The following is a 19920-nucleotide window of genomic DNA, read 5'->3' as shown; positions in this document are numbered from 1 at the left end:
GTGTTTTCATAATTATTTTTTTTTTTAGTAAAAGAGGGTTCTGGGGAGAAAGCAGGGACTTTCTTTAAAAAAGAACTATAGTCAGGGACTCTTCTTAAAACAGTGACTTGAACACTGGAATTTTAAATTTTTGTTGCAGTCCTGGAGTGCTTGATCAAGAGATGTATCTTGTTACTTGCTTGAAATAATGTATTACCTACCAACTGGCAGCAAGGACATGAACCTCAGTACAAAACAAAATCTAATAGAGAGTGACTCCTTTCTTCTGTCTTTGCTTCCTCTTTATTCATTTCCATTTCTTTTGAGAAATGCTTTAACATGTTCTGTTAAAATGGATCTCATTGATTTTTTTTTTAATTTATTTTGTTTCATATTCTATTATGAATTCAAATACATAGTGGCATCTACAAGATTTTGACAGAATCAAATTAGGGCATACCATACTTGATGGACCTGTAAATAAAGAGTTCTACTTTCACCACAGTTTCAATCAATGAATGTCCATTAAATAACGGGGGAAGAAAAAAGAACTCAATTATATTTTTTTTTCAGTCATACACTACTGGTTTTTCTGAGAAATAGGGATGTTTGAAGTGTGTTTAAAATCCTTTTGTGTAAAAAATAAAAGCAACCTGTTGTGCAAAGTTTTGGTACAAGACTGCTCAAAGAGAAGTGAAAAATTTACTTTTACATACACCAATACATATTTTTTCGTAAATAGAGAGAGACTGATGAAGTTGTTGAAGTATGAATATTTTACCCCAATGACTCAGCTTTGTGAAGGAAACTAAAATTTATGTGAAATTCATTATGTGAAATTCATTAAACAGCTGATCACTTTTTCAAGGATTGTTTGAGTTGGAAGTCAAAGTAATCAGCAGCTGTTTTTCAACAGCACTGTTGCTGAGTGTGAAATGACACACAAATGTGTGGAATCTGTTGGTTATGTTTTTTTTTTTTTTCATATTTTATGAAAAATAGTAAATTATGCAAGGCCATTATGGTTTAGACCTTTTTTGTTGTTGTTGTTGCAAATTCAGGGCTTAAACCGCATATGATGAGGTGTACTGAACATAACATGTATGTTTCCCTGGACATTTCCAAGTGAATAAGAAAATTTTTCTGTGGTAACTGGAAGAGTCAAGCAGAAAACTGCTGCATATAGTAGCAGTGCCTGTGGAAGTTAACAATTAATCCACGTGCATGTAGTAAGCTAAGATCTGTTTGACCTGCTTAGTATGTCCAGAACATATAGAGTAACAGGATTGCTGTTTCACAGCAAATTTTTTTATATTTAATGTATATTCTTTTTCTACTCCCGTCTTAGCTAGTGCCTCGTTAAACCTGCTAGCTGTGGGAACTGGCCTTTATCAATGACTGAGAAAAGAACATTCATTCTTTCCTATTAAGTTTGTTATATTAATGTCTCTGTTTTTTGTTGTTGTTGTTGGTTGGTTGGTTTGTTTTGGTTTTGTTACTGTTGTTTTTTGCTTATACCTTCTGTATTCTTTCTATTTGCGTAGAAACAGATGTACTGTTGTTTAATTATTCTTGCATACAAATATATATATATTTTTTTTTTCCTTTTTTCACCTCTCTGGAGAAGTGGTATCATTAACAGAAGTAGTCATGGTTTTCAAAAAATAAAATCATCTGAAGCTGTGTCTCTAGTCAGAGATTTTTTTTATTATTACTATTTTATTTTTAATTACATGCATATTCTATGGCAGTAAAACAATGCAATCTCAGTAATTCCTAGAGAAGGGGATCAAATACGGCATTAAGGAAAACAGCTCTTAAAATGCCAGGACAGAAACCAAAACACCACGATAGTTCTGATTACAGAAGTGTGAAGAAGAATAGAGGACAAACAGATATAGCAAAAAGCTTTTCAAAGACAATGCAATGCATGTGTCACGTAAAAGAAAACTGATGCAAAATTTAAGATACAAACTTTTTTGATTATTTTTTTTTTCCTGCAGCTAGCAACAGATTATTCCGTGTTCTATTTTGCCTCCCCTGTCAGTTTTAAATTTGCATATACCCTATGCTAGCCAACTACTAGCTAGTCAATAATTGGTTCCTCTCTACATTGTTAGTACCTAATTTTGTTCTTGGAACAAACCAGATGAGAACTGTTCAGGTACCCATTCATTTAAAAGGCTGAAACGTTTGGGCATCATCATCAGGAGCAGCCATGGAGCTGCTCCCAGGCAACATGCACTCGGGATACTTGAACTCAGCATGTCATTTCTTTCTACTGTGGATTTTGCAGTGCTCCCCTACCCCTTCCAGAGCAACAACATGAAAAGAGGATGAGGAGAATACATGAAAAGCTGGCATTCATTTGAAAAGGTCAAAAATTCCTTGATTTTGCTCAAGAAATCTTGTAAACATGATAGAGAATATCCTAGAGAGTTGGAATCAAGAAGGTAAATATAAGGGCTCTGAATTTTAGAAATCTCTGATTTAACAGCTTCAACAATATGAGGTCTATATACAAGGCTCCTCTTAGAGGCAGAGCACCCAGGGAAGACACCACAAGAAATTCTGCTAGCTATTTTAGCTAGGAAAGCACAGCAACTGGAAACTGGGTCAGTGCCCCTGAGTAGGTCTGGGGATGAAGTTCTCTGCGCTGGGAATAAAAACAGTGCTGTGGCCTGTGCTGACAGCACGATGTTTTCCCTGTGGCCCCAAAGCCAACCCTGGGCTTTTTGGAAGCCATCAGTAGGAGATGTGGTTTTGGGGCACTCTGCAAGCTGGCTCTGCCCTGCACCTCTCACCCCCCGCCCTTGGGTGTCAATTGGTTTCATTTAATTGGCTTGTGTCTTGTTTAGAAAGCTTGCCAGGCTGTAGGAAATTATTTGCTAAATCTAAATGCTGGTTAATGTTGGTGTGCATATAATTTCTGTCTTTTGATTTTCTGTGGTTTGATCTTTTTGGTGTGTTTTTCTTGCTGTAATAACCTGTTTTTTATAAACTATAAGAGAGGTGGTGATCACATATTTCACTACCTGATACTCTTCGCAAGTTCTATCATTGTATGTAATCTGTGTTGAGTTTTTAAAATGAATTTAGCAGCATCATTTTTAAAATGTTGCTTATTAGAAGGATTTATCTTGCTCACTTGTATTCAACACCATACAAGAGTTTATATTAAGATCATAGCTTGAAGAATCTTTATAAGAGACGGCAAATAAGGGTAGGCTATTTGATAAATAATGGTGAAACATTTCCTAAAGATCAAAGAATATGATACAACTGTTGTTTTAAAGTAACTGCATAATTGTAATCACATTTTAATTTTTAATTTAGTATTCATTTCCAAAACAACATCTAAATCTAAGAGAAGTTCAGGTGCGTTGTTCTTCTACAGTCATTGACTCTAGTTAAGAGACTGCTTAGAAACTGATGTGCAGTATTGAAACTAATTAACTTGGAAAAGTGTTTGCTGTGATTTAATTGGAAACTTTGAAAAAATTAATCATAGCTTTAAAACAACTTCTTCCAATTTGGGAAATTGTCCAAGCTGTTAATAATAATGGTAGATTTCAGAAGATGACTATTTCAGTCATTAAGCACAGAGAGAGGCGCCTGACTGCAAACACCCCTCCAAGCTCAGGAGTTTCAAAGGTGTGTAAATGCTGACAAGGCAGGAGGAGAAACTGGAGCAGTTCAGGGGATGTGAAGCCTACTCTTAAGGGCTCAACCTCTTGCCATCTTAAAAGCATCCTTGCTTCCAATCATCAAGGGAAAATTTAGCGTATTGATTTGGAGTAAGGTGAAGTTTAGGACTTTAAAAGGGAGTTTGGAACAACTCTGAGCAGTGGCTTTAGAGGTAGACAAGAGCACAGAGGATGGAGGGGAAGTTAGCAGGTGGCTGCATGCCACCCTCCGCTGATGACCAATAAGAGCCCTACTGCCCTGTAACTCTGGTCCCACAATTTCACTGTTCAATGGGCCAGGCACTGGGGCTGAGAAGGTTGTGGGCCAAATAGGAAAGGAAAAAATCCTGTCTAGATTGTGTGCTTGAAGGGAAAATAAGGGGCAGGCTTTACCTCACATTTGAATACATGGATTTCGTTAGTCTAGAACATATGCACAGCAAGTAATATCAAAGCAATTAAATGTCATCACAGCTAAGTCAAAAGAGAGTTTTCTGGATGACTTTGGGGCTAGAATTTCTGTGGCAGGAATTATTCTAAGTATGTGCTGAGTGACGGTGTATTAGATTGCTTAACCAATTAAAAGCTGGATGAGTTTGCAAATGATGAAACAGAAGAAATGTTGCTCCATTCTGATGGAGGTGGGGGAAGAAGACAAGTTTGTGTAGGCGTTCAACAGCGTAATGACGTGTTTGCTAATAAAATCCTTGCTATTTTTAGCACTGTTATAGCAAATGCCGCAGTATCCATATAGCAGTTTTGGAAAGAACAATGCAAAGAACATTACCTGCCAATGCACCCACTGTCATGGGAATTTTTGGATAGGCAGTGTATTCAGAAGCATCTGCTAACAAGAAACACCATAAGAAAACAGTTTTAAAAACAACATGCATCATTTTGAATTAATCTTTTTTTTTTTTCATATTTTCTTTTATCTAACAATACCTTTCTTTCTCCTTTCTGCTTTGTGGGTTGGCCGCTTCCATTATTTTCATGTTTCTGCTGAGGCTGGTAAGCTGGTTTGATGTATTCAACAGTCAAAGTGCAGTTCCGTGTGCGTTTTTGTCGGCTGAGTAAGCAAAATGAAAGGGGCTGACTGTGAAAGTGGAAAGGTGATTTACATCAGTGTCATAGTGCTGTGCAGTAATAAAACACAGGGATTGTTGGACACACATTATATTGTACAATTATATAATTATAAACAATATAATTGGAGGCAGTTGAGCTTGAATGCAGCAGGCTGTTATTTAGCAATCATCTCTTTCAAGGCTCATTAAACGCAGATTTATACACAAAATAAAAGCTTTGCTCTATAAAGGCTAAATATGTAGTGGCATTTATTCACCAAAACGCAATACATAGATCTAAAGCTGCCAACATCTATAATGGATTTAGTCAGTGGTTGTAAATGAAGCTGTTCAGTGTGTATGACAATACGGACCCCTTTATTTAAGGCATTATTTCCATGACTTCCTTTGTATGTCTGTTTTGAAAGGCTGAAAGACCCAGCATGCACATCTGTGATCATGGATTCTGAAATCTGACAAGTAGGGGCACTGCAAATTATCTAAGTGTTTTGAAAGGTAAAGAAAGAGTCTTAAAAATCATCAATATTTTGGATGTATGTCAACCCTTTACAATTTTATACTTCTGAGGTTATATATAAGCTTATGGGAGAGAATAGGGAAAAAAAAATGAAGTGTGTTGTTGCTTCTACATCAACTCATTTAGGTTTTTTGTTTGTTTTACACATGCAATTATCTTACCTGAAGAAAAATAAGCTGCTTGTATGTAAAAAGTTAGAGATAAATCTTTTTTTATTCTTTATTTTTTAATATTTTCCTGCTTTCTTGTGAGTTAAGAGGAAAAGAAATACAGAAATAAGAACCTCTTAGGGTGTGGAGATTTATGACACATGTAACAGTACAGTGTAATCCAAGGTTTTAAAAGTTGCCAGACATTTGGAACTTAAATGTATGTTTAATTGTGTATATATAAATGTGCATTTAGGTGCTTCATGAATTGTCTTTTGTTTTTAAGCATCCAGGGCTCCCACTGACTTGTAAACAGAGCTATGAAACATCAGGATAAATAACCTGAAAACACTGGTGAAAGTGTGCCCACAGGCTCCTCTGTGAGAGCACAGCTCAGTACTGCCACGGACCTGACCAAATTCATGTATTTGTTTTTGATCCACATGTGACTCTTTAAATGTTCAATTTTAATGCTCTTCCTGACACGTCATTAGCTCCAGTCTCACTTTGTAATTCTTTGCAGTATGTTTAATCTAATCTCTTCTTTATGTGACTTGTGGGTGCCTGATAGATGCAAGACTCCTATGAGTTTCAGGAAGCCTCTGATTAAATTAATGGTTTGTCAGGGCACAACTTCTGCCAGCCTTTTAAGAAGCTATTGCATTTTTAATTGTTAGCTTTCACCTTGCTACATCAGAAATCTGTGTGCATAATCATTGCAGCTTATTTGAATTTACCTATGCTACTGAAAAATCCTAATTAATTATGGTAGTTAAAACTTTTGAACTCATGGAAATAATTGTGGCATTGATACTTTCAGCAATTGTATCTTAGCTTTAGCCTTTCATAATTGAGATGCAAAGCTGCTTTCCTTCCTCCACTTCTGCCTTGTTTACTTATTTATCCAAATGTGTTAACTTGCGATGTTTCTCAGAGCCATGCTAGTGTTTTAACAAGGTCCAGCTTCTTGTAACACCATTATAAAACACTGCAGTCTTTTCAGAGTTTGGAGATAAAGCATTCCCAAATGCATGAAGTCCATGAAGTCCAAATGTTGCTTCATAAGACTACTTTTGCTTGTTTTTATTAAATATATATATATATTTTATTTCTTTTTCTCAGTAATGTAGGGACAGATCCTCTATTTTTCATTGGCTCCACTGAGAAATGGTCTTAAAAACTTATTTTAATCATTTGGTCAATGTGTTTTCCTGTCTTTCTGTCCTTTGAGCAAAGTAAATTGTTACACACCATACAAAACAATGCTTATTAAGCATACATACAAATTCACGTGCTATTAAGTTAAGGGATTTCAGGTTTAAATCTTCAGTGGTGAACTATTGTTATCTAATAAGTTTGTTGTTGTTTTGGTTTTATTTGTGTTTTTTGGTGGATAGGAACTCAAAAAGATAATTTGGTTTTGAAATTTTATTTCCTTGTGGATATATGTTTATATTTTGAAACAGGAAGCTCATTGGTGTATTCTGCAGAATGAAGCTAAACAATCCAAACCAGCTAACCTCTTGGGCTTGGGCAGTAGGTTTGGTGTTTGTTTTTTTCTTGTTCTGTTTTGTTTTAGTTTTTCAGAAGACCACAGATAATGAGACTTAGCTGAAAACAGGCTTAGAAAAGCTTGTATTGTTCAAGTTTGTCCTGCAACTTCTGAGCAGAGAATTTCAGTGCTCAACCTTTCAAATTTTCAATTACGTTACATTCCATTGGAAAAGAAAATACCAAGTTATATTCATTAACATTGTCAGGTTTTATCATTATTTCCATCTAAATTCCTTTCCTTTTAAATGAATTACCAATAGTCTCCTGCTCTGCTAGATAAAAGAAATCATCCTTATCTAGTGCTTTACAGCACTTCATGGTTAGGAAATGGATAAAGTGGGATTTATCTTGCCGTTGATCACTACGGTAGAGTGTACAGGCTTGTATGACATGCAAAATAAGTAAAGTTAGACCCCAAATCAAGAGCTCATCTTTCCACGTGTTGTGCTGTAAGGTGTTTTCTCCTGATGCACCACTCCTATGAAACAGTAATGGCTATATCACAGGGTTTAATCACCTTATGGGCCGGAGTAAAAGAGAGGCAGCCTCATGGGATTTCTCTTAAAACTCATGCTAGCAAAATTTCCCAAAGGAGCCCTTGGAATCCACTGGCTGGGGGATCCATGACAGGGATCCCACATGGTCATTGTCTTGCATGACTCCCAGTGTCTGCCTGTCTGTTCCCTGAGTTGGAGGGAGTAGGTTGTCCTTGGGGTTTGCAGGTCATTGGGGTTTGCTCTCCTTACACTGTCACAAGTGTCTTGTTTGAATGTTTTGCACAGGGGTTAACCATCCTGTATCCTCAGGGGCAGCATGATATTTGTTCTGTAGCACCATACTTAAAACTGGAAATTAATGCTTTGTCTCAGACATCATAACTGGAAGTTGAGGACTTTTAGTTTAAGGCAGTAAAAAACTACAAATACACTGTAAGCATAAAACTACTTTAAGAGGAAAATGGAATAGCACTGCATGCTGAATTGCCCATATTACTGACCAAAATAATCTTTTTGGAAGTTTTAACTCTTTTAAGAAATTGGATGCTGGTTTGTGCAGCTTGCACATTTTTCTGTTTGTATTCATATCAGCTTTCAGGAGGTGTTTCTCTTAAGGTCTAGTCCAAAGATAAAACATTCCCTATTGTACACAGATGTACTGCAGACAAACAGAGCACCAAGCACATCTAACAGAATTAATTCTGGGAACTATCCCCTCATTAGTATGGCATAATGGCATTCTGTGCACTGAAAGGTGGTGGTCTTTGGAAAGAAAGAGGGAAAAGAAGATTGAGTCATGAACTCCATCTTGATCTATTTGAAATTATATTTCAGCTCTTTATATGACGAAAGCATAAGTTTTGAAATTAAAAACTATATATATATAGTGTATGAAACTTAGTGTTTGATTTTTATTTATTTATTATCTAGATGGCCATATATGTCAATAACTGAATAGAATATATTTCTGTTATGGTGAGATTGATTCATATAAACCTTTCTCTAATGAAAAATTTAAACAAATGTAAAGGCACTATAGATTTAAAAAAAAAAAAAAAAAGGTGTTGTGAGTAAGACTCCTAAAGATATTATATGCCTTAAAACAGAATGAAAGATTTTTTGTTCAGCCTTTAGCAAATACTTCTTATATGTGAATCTCATATGCCAGTGTGTTCATACCAACACTCAACTTTTGAAACGTTTTGAGATCCTCACAGGAGGAGGCTGTGAAAGCCCATCTGAGATGAGGCTGTTACTAAGGGGGAAACTGCTCAGACCTCCTCACTCCTGGGAGCACCTACCAATGTCCACGCCACTTGTGCACCTTCAGGGAAAAGCAGGGATAGATCCCCCTGAGAACAGCAGGGGAGCAAAGGAGTTGGTTTCATTTCCCGCTCCTCATAATTAAAAAAAAAAAAAAAAAAAAAAAGACTCCTTCCAAGGAACTAATGCAAACATTACTTCAAGTTAGTCAAGCGATAGAATGATAGAATGAAGTTAATGGAAAATAAAGTGATATGTAGCTCACATATAGGGGGAAAACAGCTTTGGAATGTTTGTTTAAAAAGAGTGGATGCACTTAAGTTGAGCTGCAGAGCATTGTCCAGCTAGTTATAAGCTCATCTATTTTAATGATTGAAATGTTCCCTAGGAAAATTGTTTTAATAGCAAGCAATTGGTGCAAATCAGCAGAAAGAACAAACACTTTTCTCATACAAAGGTGCAAGTGTATAGCAAAGCAATTTTCTTACATGCAGTATTAGAAATTTGATGGTCTTTAATTGATCCATTATAAATTTTCTCCTTCCCCAATTGCTTATTCAGTTCTGCATCTTTTTCCTCTTTTTGCCTTGCAAGTGTGCTGTGCCAGCATTATTTCTAAGGAAATTTCCTGATGCATTATAAAACCAGATTGTTGTTTTTCCCTTGCGGCATATAATACAGTGTTAGTTTTTACTTTCTTGTTTGCACTTGGCTATGAGTCAACCTCGCTCCTCTGAAAACAAACAAACAAAACCACAGAAATAATCCCCTCTCTCAGCTCTCCCAAATACCTGCCTTTTCCCCCTCTATACTAAAATATTTACATTTTTAATTTTTACCTAAAGGAAAAAAAAAAAGCCATGCAGGATATCTTTTGCTATTCAGGCTCTGCTATAGCTTCCTATCAAGTTAATTGAGGTTTTTCCACTCACTTGAGTGGAAATGGGATTGTACTTTTGCTTACTGACCTCGTTCTGATGTAGTGGAGTTCCCTACACACATATGACCAAGGGAAAAATAGGAAGGCCGGTGTTAATATAGATTGAGTGAAAAATCAATGGCTGGTGTCATAGGTTAAACTTTCTTGACTTGTGTTTCTTTTCTCAGCTTACCCTCAAACCAGATCTTTTGCGTTACTTAGGTGGAGTCAGTGAAGGGATTTAAGTCAGTAAATGTGGATTCATGTTTTGTGCTTCACTTTAGAGGCAATTAACATAGTATATCACAACTCCATACACCGAAAGATGTATACTACGTGCATTGTATCATTGCATAAAGAAGAAAATTTCATGTTATATTGCTTTCATGCTAGTTGAAAACTAGTGTGAGATGAAACTTGACACACTTTCTTTTCAAGAACAATCTTAACGTTGACGATGTTTTACGTTAATGAAGGTTGGAGATCTCTAATGTTTGCTTGTTTCTAGAGAACACAGGCTGCTAGAGAGTCTCATTTGCCTTGCTTTATAGAAATTTCAGCAAAACTGATGTAAATCCCATTTAAGCTGTATGAATATAAGAAATCTAAATATGTGATGGTTATGGTTTTCAGAGGGATGATTTTCCAAAATAAAAAATAAAAATCTAAATGACTTTTTTCTTATCTCTCTGACAGTCCTTATTAATTCCTTCCATGCCCCTCTCTTTTCCATTCCCTTCTTTTAAATTTCCACTGTGAGAGTCACTTCTAGAAAGGAGCAAACAAGAACTATAGAAGTAAAGGAAGAGGGAATAAACATTTTGGTTTCTGGGCTTTGCAGGTTTGTTCAAAGGGTGCTGCCGGCACTGTAAGAATTTGTGTGTACAATTTTTATTATATTTTTTTTAATTAGTAAACTTTGGGCAGGACTAATTTTTTCTGAGACGCTTCTTAGAACCAAATGCCATCATCCTAATGATACAAATCTCAGTGAAAGTCTCTATGAAAAATTAAAACAGGCTGCTGATTGGGAAATCTAAGATATCTGTTAACATTTGAATCGTAATAGAAAGCAAAATGAAAATTTTGTGATGCTAAGTTCTTTGTGGTGACAAAATGCTTTTTCTTCTTCCTGACAAAAGTCTATGGCTTTCTAGCCTGTTGTAGAGGAGGACAAGTTTTTATCATTGGTGAAAATGGATTGCTTCATATCCAACAGGTCACGATTTCTTCAGATTGAGGTGGAATTTTGGCTCATGGAGATCTGATGTGATAGGTAAGCTAAAGCTATTTTGGCATGTCTTGTTAAGTGCAAAGTAGATGTATTATCCTACTTATTTTGCATCTGTGCTGGTGGAAGAGAAATGAAAATCTGACTTCTTTTGCAGTCTCCCAAATGACACTTCAAAAACAGGGTTTATATTATTATTAATGAGCTTTTATTTCAGAAGCGATATGTGTCAGGAGACAAGTGAACACAAAACGTAGCTTCAGTATGCCTGATTGCTGCGTAAGTTGGTAAGATATTTTAGTGTGAAAAAGGATTTTTGGTCTTATCTGGAGACAGCTCAGAAAATCCATTATAACTGGTACATAGAGCACATGCTCATAGAAAGATAACTGTTTGGATGTAGCAATAGTGATGCTAAATTACTTAGTGGCACTCTTTCTCTTCTCTGTTCTCCTCATCTATTTAATCATATGAGCAGTGTTGTAAGGAAGGTATCCAAGCATGTAGCTACCTCATAAATGACAGACTAAAGTAAGGGTAGAGTTTTTTATGGTGCTGTTCATTGAACTTTATTGTCCATGGCAGTTGTTTAATACTTAGGGCATAAAGCTACAGGCCAGTTTGGTCTTACAGTCATGAATCAGTGCCATGACCAAGCAGAGGTCTCATTTAGGCTGGAGTATGTGAGGCTGATCCAGCTCCAGAGAGAGTAGAGAAAAATTTGAAAGGATGTGACCTCATCTTGAGTGAGGAAGTGATTAGTGGATAGGTTGTGGCAGTCAGAAGCAGTTATGTAGTTCTTGTCTGACTCAGGCAGGTGCGTGTAGACAAGTGTATTTAATTGGATGGAGTTGATCTGACAAACAAAGTTGAACTAAAGCTTGCAGTAGAAATTTCTGGGAAATCTGAAAAAATATGGAAATGACAAATAACTGTTTGTCACCTCTGAAATCCAGTGTGGGATACTGCCTAATGATGTAATTTTTCAAGTTGCAGATGAACTTTTTTGAAGTAATCTAGAAAAAATACATATTGGTAGGATTTTGTTAATTCTATTTACAGTACAAGTTGTTGTCTGTTTTTGTTTGTTTGTTTTTGTTTTTATGCTTAGGATTTAAAACTGAAAGTAGAGAATTCTTTCTCTACTAGTATGAACACGATGGTAAGATTCTAGAACTTGTTGATACTTCAGAGCATTTGCTTTATTAAACTGTGTAGGAGACAGTTTCATTCGGACTATTTTACTTCAATTGCTTCTCTGCAAGACACCAAATATATTGTAGTTGTTGTTGTTTTTTGTTTTGTTTTAAGCTGCATCTTTCAGGCAATTTGGTACAGACCATCAAAGGCAAACTGCCAGCACTGGTCCATCATTGGGATGATGAACAAATGTCAGTAAATTTAACAATAGGGAATGTAAAATATATAATAGTATACTTAGCACCAGAACAGCTGGCCGTCTATTCCATAGAGCACACAGCTTGAGTAGCTTCTAAAATGTCTGTATGTTTTGATTTCTAGTTCTGACACTCATCCCTTCCTAGCCAAAATAAACCTTTTGCTTTATAAAATATAGCTCTGTATGTGTGTAATACACCTTGCAATAAATTATAGAGCCAAGCACTTAATGTGGTCTGACCATGAATTCCATGACTGAGAGATGTGCTCCTATTGCAGGATTAGATGAGAGAAATGTGAGTGTTGTGTGACAGTGATTGGTAACACTGGGTGGGTCAAATGGATATGGTTTTCCATTGCTGTGTTGTTTTTATTATGGATCGCATAAATAAATTCTTACTTTCTTATGGGAAGCAGAGGAAGGAAATAGTCCTGCAGAAATATGTAGATCTTTTCTTCCTTGCAGAAATGGAAGGATTCGTCTCAACAGATGACACTACTAGAGCTCATCTTTTCAGAGAGGTTTTCCTCTTTGTGTCTGTGTAGGTATCTCCTCGTGTCATAAAGATGTAGGCATTTTATAAATAGATCCTTCCATAAAAGAGGCTAAAATTACATGGTCAATTTTTCCCTCACCATGTCAGAAGCAAGTATCCAATGCTTTTAATGCAGACTCACAGAACGGCTGAGGTTGGCAGGGACCTCTGGAGGTCATCTGGTCCAACCCCTTCCTCCAGCAGGGACACCCGGAGCAGGCTGTCTAAGACCATGTCCTGGCAGCTTTTGAAAATCTCCAGGGATGGAGACTCCACAACATCTCAGGACAGCCTTCTTTTATACAAAGCCTGATTTGGCCCATCAGGTCTGATCCTGAGGAAATGGCACACAAATTTTGCAGCAGGCTGAAACTCAGACGGGTGATAGAATAACAGTTCTATGACACATGCAATACTGTCAGATCATGGAACTTAAATTTTTTTCAAGTACCATTATTAATGTCCTAAAAAAAAAAAAAAAAGAATCAGGAAAATAGATGTCAGCCAGTGGATCTGATGTGTAGAGAACTCATTATTGGGGAGAGGGATGGAGAGACTTTCATTGTTGCAAGAAGAGCACTTTGTTGAAAGCAGAAGGCAGGTATGGGCAGCTGGCTCAGGGAAAGAAATTCCTGGAAGCTGAAAATACAGAGCTAAGAGTGAGAGGATGAATCCTGAAGTGAGAGCCCAGAGGCAGAGGTTATGGAGAAGGAACTACAGTGAGAAGCTGCTGGGGATGGGAAGGTGAAGAAATATTATTTAAAATGTCCTTTGTTATCCCTGGCTCGTTTCACTGGGTTGCTCTTGTTCCTGTTTCATTACCTGTTGTGATAGTAGCTTTCCTTGATTCATCCTGCCTTAATTACCATTTATGTAGCTTGTCGAGGAAACAGATAAGAAATCATAGATGTAGAGGCCAGGTTCAGTCAGGTTCTCTAAGGATGGCAAAAGGGAATCTAATTTGCCAGAGGAAATTGTGAAAATTTGTTTATCTTTTAAGAAATAATGCCAATAGCTGATATGTTTAAAAAATGGAGGAACATCTTCCATGTAGAGTTCAAGCAAGTGAGAGGTGCTGAATAAGGTAAATTGTACAGTTAACACACGCTACGTATAAAAGAAGTCAGAGCCAGTCCAAGTTTAAGAGTTAGTCATCACAAGATGATCTTCATCTACTTTACAGGTTTTCATTAAAAAGGAGGTTGCCATAGAGCATATCCTGCTGAACCGTGGCGATTCTTTTTTATTTTTTTTAACACAATGTCTTTAACATGCTTAGCATGTGCTAACCTGTATAATTGAACATGTGAAAAGATTTAGAAATAGCCAGGTTTTATTCTTAATGGCACTCCTCCAGTTATTTCTTTCCTGCATTGTTTTGCTTTTAAATTGATTATTAGAACGATTTATTACACTAATAACTCTATTTACAGTTCAGCACACTGAGTACTGTTCCTCACAGAGATGAACTGGGAATTGAGGAAAACTCCAATAAAATTTTAGTGGAGACAGAGCTCCTGAAAATGAGCCTATTTCAGTTCTGCCAGCGTTGTTTCTGGTAGGGGACACTGTAATATGCATAGGTTCAGAAAGATGTCAGTAAAATTAACAACCTGATATTATATGCACAGAAAATACTAGAGGCTGTTGTATTAATTTATTTATTATTATTATTATTATTAATTTGATTTTTAGTTAACACCATTCTGCCTGATGCCTCATTATTTTCTTTTTTCTAAGCCTAGCAGCTTATGTTAATGGCTCTTTCTTTATCCTATCTGATAAGGTCATGGCTTGATGATGTTAACTTAGTTTAGAGAATGTTTCCAGAAGCTGATATCTCTTTTCCTTTAATATGGACACACACTGAAAAATTGGAGAGCATGTACTTTCATCAAATATTTACTGGTAATCTAATGCAGTCCTTTGAGACTTATGTGCAAAATTTTCAGTCTATTGGATTGGATATGTAACCAGAGTTCATGACAGCTATAGCTAGTTCTGATTTTAAACCCAACAACAGCAACAACCACCACCAGTGAAGGCTTGGCCTGTATAAAAGAAGCAAATGCTCTTTTTCAAAAACCCTCCAAAGCTAGAACTTGTACTAAGATGTTCACTCCTGCAAATACTGAGGTGTATAGATGATAAAATCTGTATTGTATTACACACTGTGTATCTTGCTCTAAAAAATGTGTCAGGACGGTGAGGGAGGGGAGCAGAGGAGATGATTGCTGAATTACCCAGGTGGCTTTAGAGCTCTTTGGGTGACTGTGTGAGAAAGTGTTTAGTCTGTATGATAAATATTGACCAGCTCCTAGACACGACTGAGGAATCCTCATCCCATGAACAAGCCGTGAAACACTGGCCACATTGTGGTGGGATGAAACTCACTGTTGGAGCTTGGCTTGGGTTAGCAGACATAGAGTCAGCTGTCTGTTTATTGGGTGGAGGTTAAAAACAGTGTTTCTGTAGTAAGGCTTCACTCATAAATGGATCAGTGGTGATCTAGCATTGAAAAAGAGGGAGAGATGAAAACAGAAAGAGAGAGGAAAGAGAAGTGATGTTTGTGTGACCTGGTTTGTGCATGAAACTTTGCTTTTGCCTGATTTCTTAGTAGTGGAATCAGTGGAGCAGTGTGTGGGTCTAGCTGGCCCTCACCTAGGAGGGAATCCCTGTTATTCTTCCTATCCTGTGGCATCAAACATGTAATGTGGAGTAAGGCCAAGGTTTAATCTTAATAAACTAGTAGTCTGTAGTTTTATGATGAGTGCACCTACTGCACTTCAGTTTCTCCTTTTGGCTAACAGGGCATATTTGGTTGAGCCTTTGATCTGATGTGCTTTTCCCATGTCTCTACACTTGGATCTACACGTACAGCAATGCTGGTCTTGTGCTGAGTTACCAAGACATCTCTGAAATTTTGGTGTCTGTTCTGACAGTTCCTTTGCAATAAATGGATAGATCTGAAAAGAGGGATAAAGCTTTTTGCTTTAAAGGAAATAAATAATAGGATATCTTGCAAATGACTCTGTATTTTCTAATAAATGCATCACAGTATGAGAAAAGCCCTCCTGAAGAGCTGCAATAATATACTTCACCTTTTCTCAGTCCCTATCCTGCCACCTATGGTTATTCTGAAGATCCCTTGAATTTTGCTGTTGAGTTACTGATGCCATGGATGCAGAGATCACTAAAGCACATTCTTGAGACTTTAAAGGGACATAAGCATATGCTGAAACACTTTTTCCTGAATAATCTCATAACTGTGAATAAAAGTTGCAACATGTCTTTAACTGTTATTGTAAAACTTATTTTTGTGTTAGATATTCTGTTAGAGAACTAAAAATATAAAAAATAAAAAATGAGGCTTTAGCCTTCATTTACCCATGCATATCACATGCATACTGCTAAGTATGAGTTCACAAGCATTACTGCTAACACCTCTGTGGAAATGGAACTTAACAAGTTTCAAGTCACTACCAACACTAAGTCTTCATCCTTTTCCTGATCTTTCATTAGTTTGTGATAATAAAAATTGTCATGTGCTGTAAGGTTTTGATGTAACTTGGGAAACCTGCATATGCAAACAGATGTGTTGCTTATTTTCTGTAACTGCATTTAAATTTTCTTTCTGTAGTTGGACAAGAAGAGAGCAACTGTGAGAGCACGTCTGTTGGAAAAAGTGTAGTCTTGCAGTGGGTCAGCACTGGCACATAACAAAGGGTCTTTCCTTGGGTGGTAGCTTTGTGGGCAAGGCTTTCCTTGACCTGCCACTTTTCTTTGCTGCCAGCATTCTCCTGCTGACCTCAGCAAAGGTTGGCACAGTCAGATGCTCAAGCCCTTCTGCACTTGTGGCATTTATATTGTGAGACAGTTTAGATCAAGTTCATTTTGCTAAGCTGCTCACCCATAATGGGTCTGTCACAGCAGCTTGACAATGTATTTGTATCCATTCTGGACAGCCTTTGCTGTTCAGTGCTCTCAAAGTGAAAGTTCCCTGCAGACCACTTGAATTTAATGTTGTCAAGCAGGAACCCCTCCCCTCTCCCTCAGAATACATCTATTTTCCTTGTGGCTTTAATAGGCAGCTGTCTCTTCCAGCTGTGCTTTACCATTGAATTGATATCAAGTAGCTGAGAGCATCTCTTAATTTAACCCCAATTTTCCCTTGCTCAGCTGGCATAAAGAAGGCACAGCCAAATAATGGAGTGGGTTTTGCGTCAGAAACACATTTATTGTTTTTGTTTGTTTGAATTAAAAATCAGTGGGGATTTATGCTTTCATAGAATTATAGAACCATTCAGGTTGGAAAAGATCTCTAAGACCTTCTAGTCCAACCTTTAACCTATCACTGACAGGTCTACCACTAAACCCTGTTACTAAAAAGCAAGATGTTTGTTTTATTGGTAATTTGCAAACAGTTTTGGTTTGTTTCTGTTGTAAAGACATGGTGGGGTGTGAAGGGAAGGAGAATAGTGGTATCTCAGAGTGAAATCCAGCCTACCTGCCAGCTTTTTCTGGGAAACTACATTAGATTTCAGAGACTAGATTTGATCAGGAAATAGGAATGATTGCTTTTTCATGCCCAACCGTTAATGTTGAAATTATGTAAGTATATTTAATTCCACATCCAGCTTCAAAACTGTGTGAGTCTTTTATTTTGGCTTATATGTATCTAAAATATAATTTCAGTGCTGGCTGAGCGGGAGGATGTTCTGTCCTCTCCATTTCTCTTCCTGCAGCAAGATCAAATCACTGACTAAACCTGCAGGGAGACATCCATTTCTAAATATAGTAAACTGAGCCTACAAGCTTTACCAAGGTCTGGGCAGACAAGCAAAAACGAATCCACTGACTCTCTCCTCTGCTAATTCATCTCCCGGGTCTCTCCTTTGGGGATTTCTTCTCTTTCCTTCCTTCTCCTCCTCCTTACTCATCCTCCGCCCTTCCCTTCAGTGCTGCTTTTCCTTTAATACTGGTTACCTAATACTGTCTCTCCATCAGGACATATCCTGTATCATGTAGACTGTACATGTGCTAGAGCTGTGCAGACCCTTAGGCTTTCAGGTCACCTTAGGAATTTGTTTCCAAGCTGGAGTTCAAAAGATCAGCAGCTACCCCAGAGAGTGCTAGTGCCCACGGCAGTATCCGTGTCCAGGTCAGTGCTGCTGCATGTGTGGAGGTCAGGCTTAATGGGATGGTCTTGTGTTTTCCTCACCCACCCTACACAGCCCCGCCTCTGACAAAGCATAGCGCCTGAATTGCTCTCTGTGTTTTTTGAAACAGTTAGAAATGATAATAATGGCCAAAGAGTAATATTATAAGGGGTGTTTCTTCTGAAAGCAGACAGAAGCTTGATGAATTCTGCCATCAAAGTCTGGCAGTTGAAAGTCAACTATGAAGAAAGAGCAAAGCTGGCTTCATCCTCAACGAGGTGCATTTAGCAAACCTGTACCCTGGAGGCTTTCTCTCTCATTCATGAAACTTGCTGCAAGAAATAAAAGAAAATGTAGCTTGTGACTGTACCTCATGTTTCCATGTGGCATATTTATACTATTTTCCCCCAAAGCTTTCTACCTGTGGCTTTCTAATTTGCACAATATCAGCATAATTAGTGTTGGCCTTCCATTACCTCTGCCACAAACGTACATGTAAGAGAGCAAGAGCACCTGACAAACCCACTGCTCTTCCAATACCTTCACAGTGCTTTCAGTGTGCTTGTTAATCATGAAAGCTGAAATGAAATACCTTGGGCTGCAGAGACATCGTCACCTGGTTTCAGATAGTGCATCCATCCCGAAATGCTCTTGGAGAAAAATCAAAACTGCCTTTAGAAAAGACATAGCCTGGATGTAATAGTTAAGCAGGTGTTAAGTAGTAGCCATTCTTCATGTACCAGGTTTTTGTATGATAACTTTTTTTAATCCTTTTATTACTGCTTGAAGAGAAAGATTTGTCCAAACTCCATCTTTAGCCAGGGGATGGAGGGTCAGGGTTGAGTGCTGGGAGACAAACATTTTGAAAGAGATCCACTGTCAGCAGAACAGAAGTTTCCTCTAAAGCAGATGCTTTAAGTTTTTCTTCTTTCTTGTTAGACAGTCTCATTTACATAATTTGGGTAAATGCTGAATTAGCTCTGAAGAAGCGAAAATCTTCTGTGTGTGTGAGGTATGGACAGAAACAGCAGTGCTTCTGCATCAGCTTCATTTAAAAACCATTATTAGTTATGCCTAAAAGACAAAATTAGCAACCCTGTGGTTAAGCCGTAGTGTGTCAGAGACTGCAGTTCCCAGCTCATTCAGACTAAAGATCACTAAGAGGTCCCAGCCTTGCAGGCGAGCGTGTATGTAAAAAGTCTGATTTTAAAATGGAAGGTGGAAACAAAACCAGGAGATTTATTCCTGGTATTCAACAAGCAACTTCTGTAGTCAGTTTGCAGTTTCTTACTTACAGAAAACAGCCAACATGATTTATTCCCCCTGCCCGCCTCCCCCCATACTCCCTTCTACACTGATGCTTATGAAATTACGATCATTTGCAGTCTGGGAGCAAAAATACTGCCCAGGGAGGGAAAAGCCTCAGCTGCTTTTGCCAAATGACATAACTGTACCTAAAATGACTCCGATGCCAGAGGACTGTGAAGCATGTTGCTTCTTTGGTAAAAGTGGAGGCTGTGTCCTGGATAATATTTTGGTTTCCTGAATAGTCAGTGGCTAGAGAGATTTCAAATGCTTGATTGCTTTCAAAAGGAAACCTTTTTGCTCTGGATTGACAAACAGGCCTTTAACTCTTTGTGTGAGATGGTAGCAACGTTACGAAACAACGTCCTGTTTCCCAGCTGTGATTGTGCTATAAGCAGTGAGCTGTGCATCACGGCCGCTGGATTATAAGCAATTTGGGGCAGATAAAACGCCTGCCATTGTGCTTTGTATTGTGGCTGGTACAATGAGGCCCTGCTGCTACCCAGCGCTGCTGGGAGCTATCAGTCTGGAAGAATTATAGCAGCTAGGAAATCTGTAAAATGCACAGACAAGATGTTCAGATAAAGAGGGTACTGGATCAGTGAGAAACTGGAAAAGCTTTTGTAAGACTCCCTGGTT

At 37.7% G+C, this 19920-nt stretch overlaps 1 protein-coding gene across 6 annotated transcripts in view; it reads left to right on the top strand.

Annotated features, from left to right (window-relative positions):
• The window catches only part of LOC101789676 (poly(rC)-binding protein 3), a 513140-nt gene that overhangs the window by 184171 nt on the left and 309049 nt on the right, over window positions 1-19920 (top strand). For 3 of the 6 annotated variants that reach the window (XM_038173814.2, XM_038173806.2, XM_038173807.2), the window contains one exon: window positions 10872-10928. The exons of the other annotated variants lie outside the window; for them this stretch is intronic. The gene's annotated coding sequence lies outside the window, so the exon portion shown is untranslated. The remainder of the gene's footprint in view (window positions 1-10871; window positions 10929-19920) is intronic. 6 annotated transcript variants of the gene reach the window in all.

This window comes from Anas platyrhynchos, chromosome 2 (assembly GCF_047663525.1).
Source record: "Anas platyrhynchos isolate ZD024472 breed Pekin duck chromosome 2, IASCAAS_PekinDuck_T2T, whole genome shotgun sequence".
Classification (NCBI taxonomy): Eukaryota; Metazoa; Chordata; class Aves; order Anseriformes; family Anatidae; genus Anas; species Anas platyrhynchos.
The sequence above is the reverse complement of the archived record's forward strand: the minus strand, read 5'-3'. Positions and strand labels throughout refer to the sequence as shown.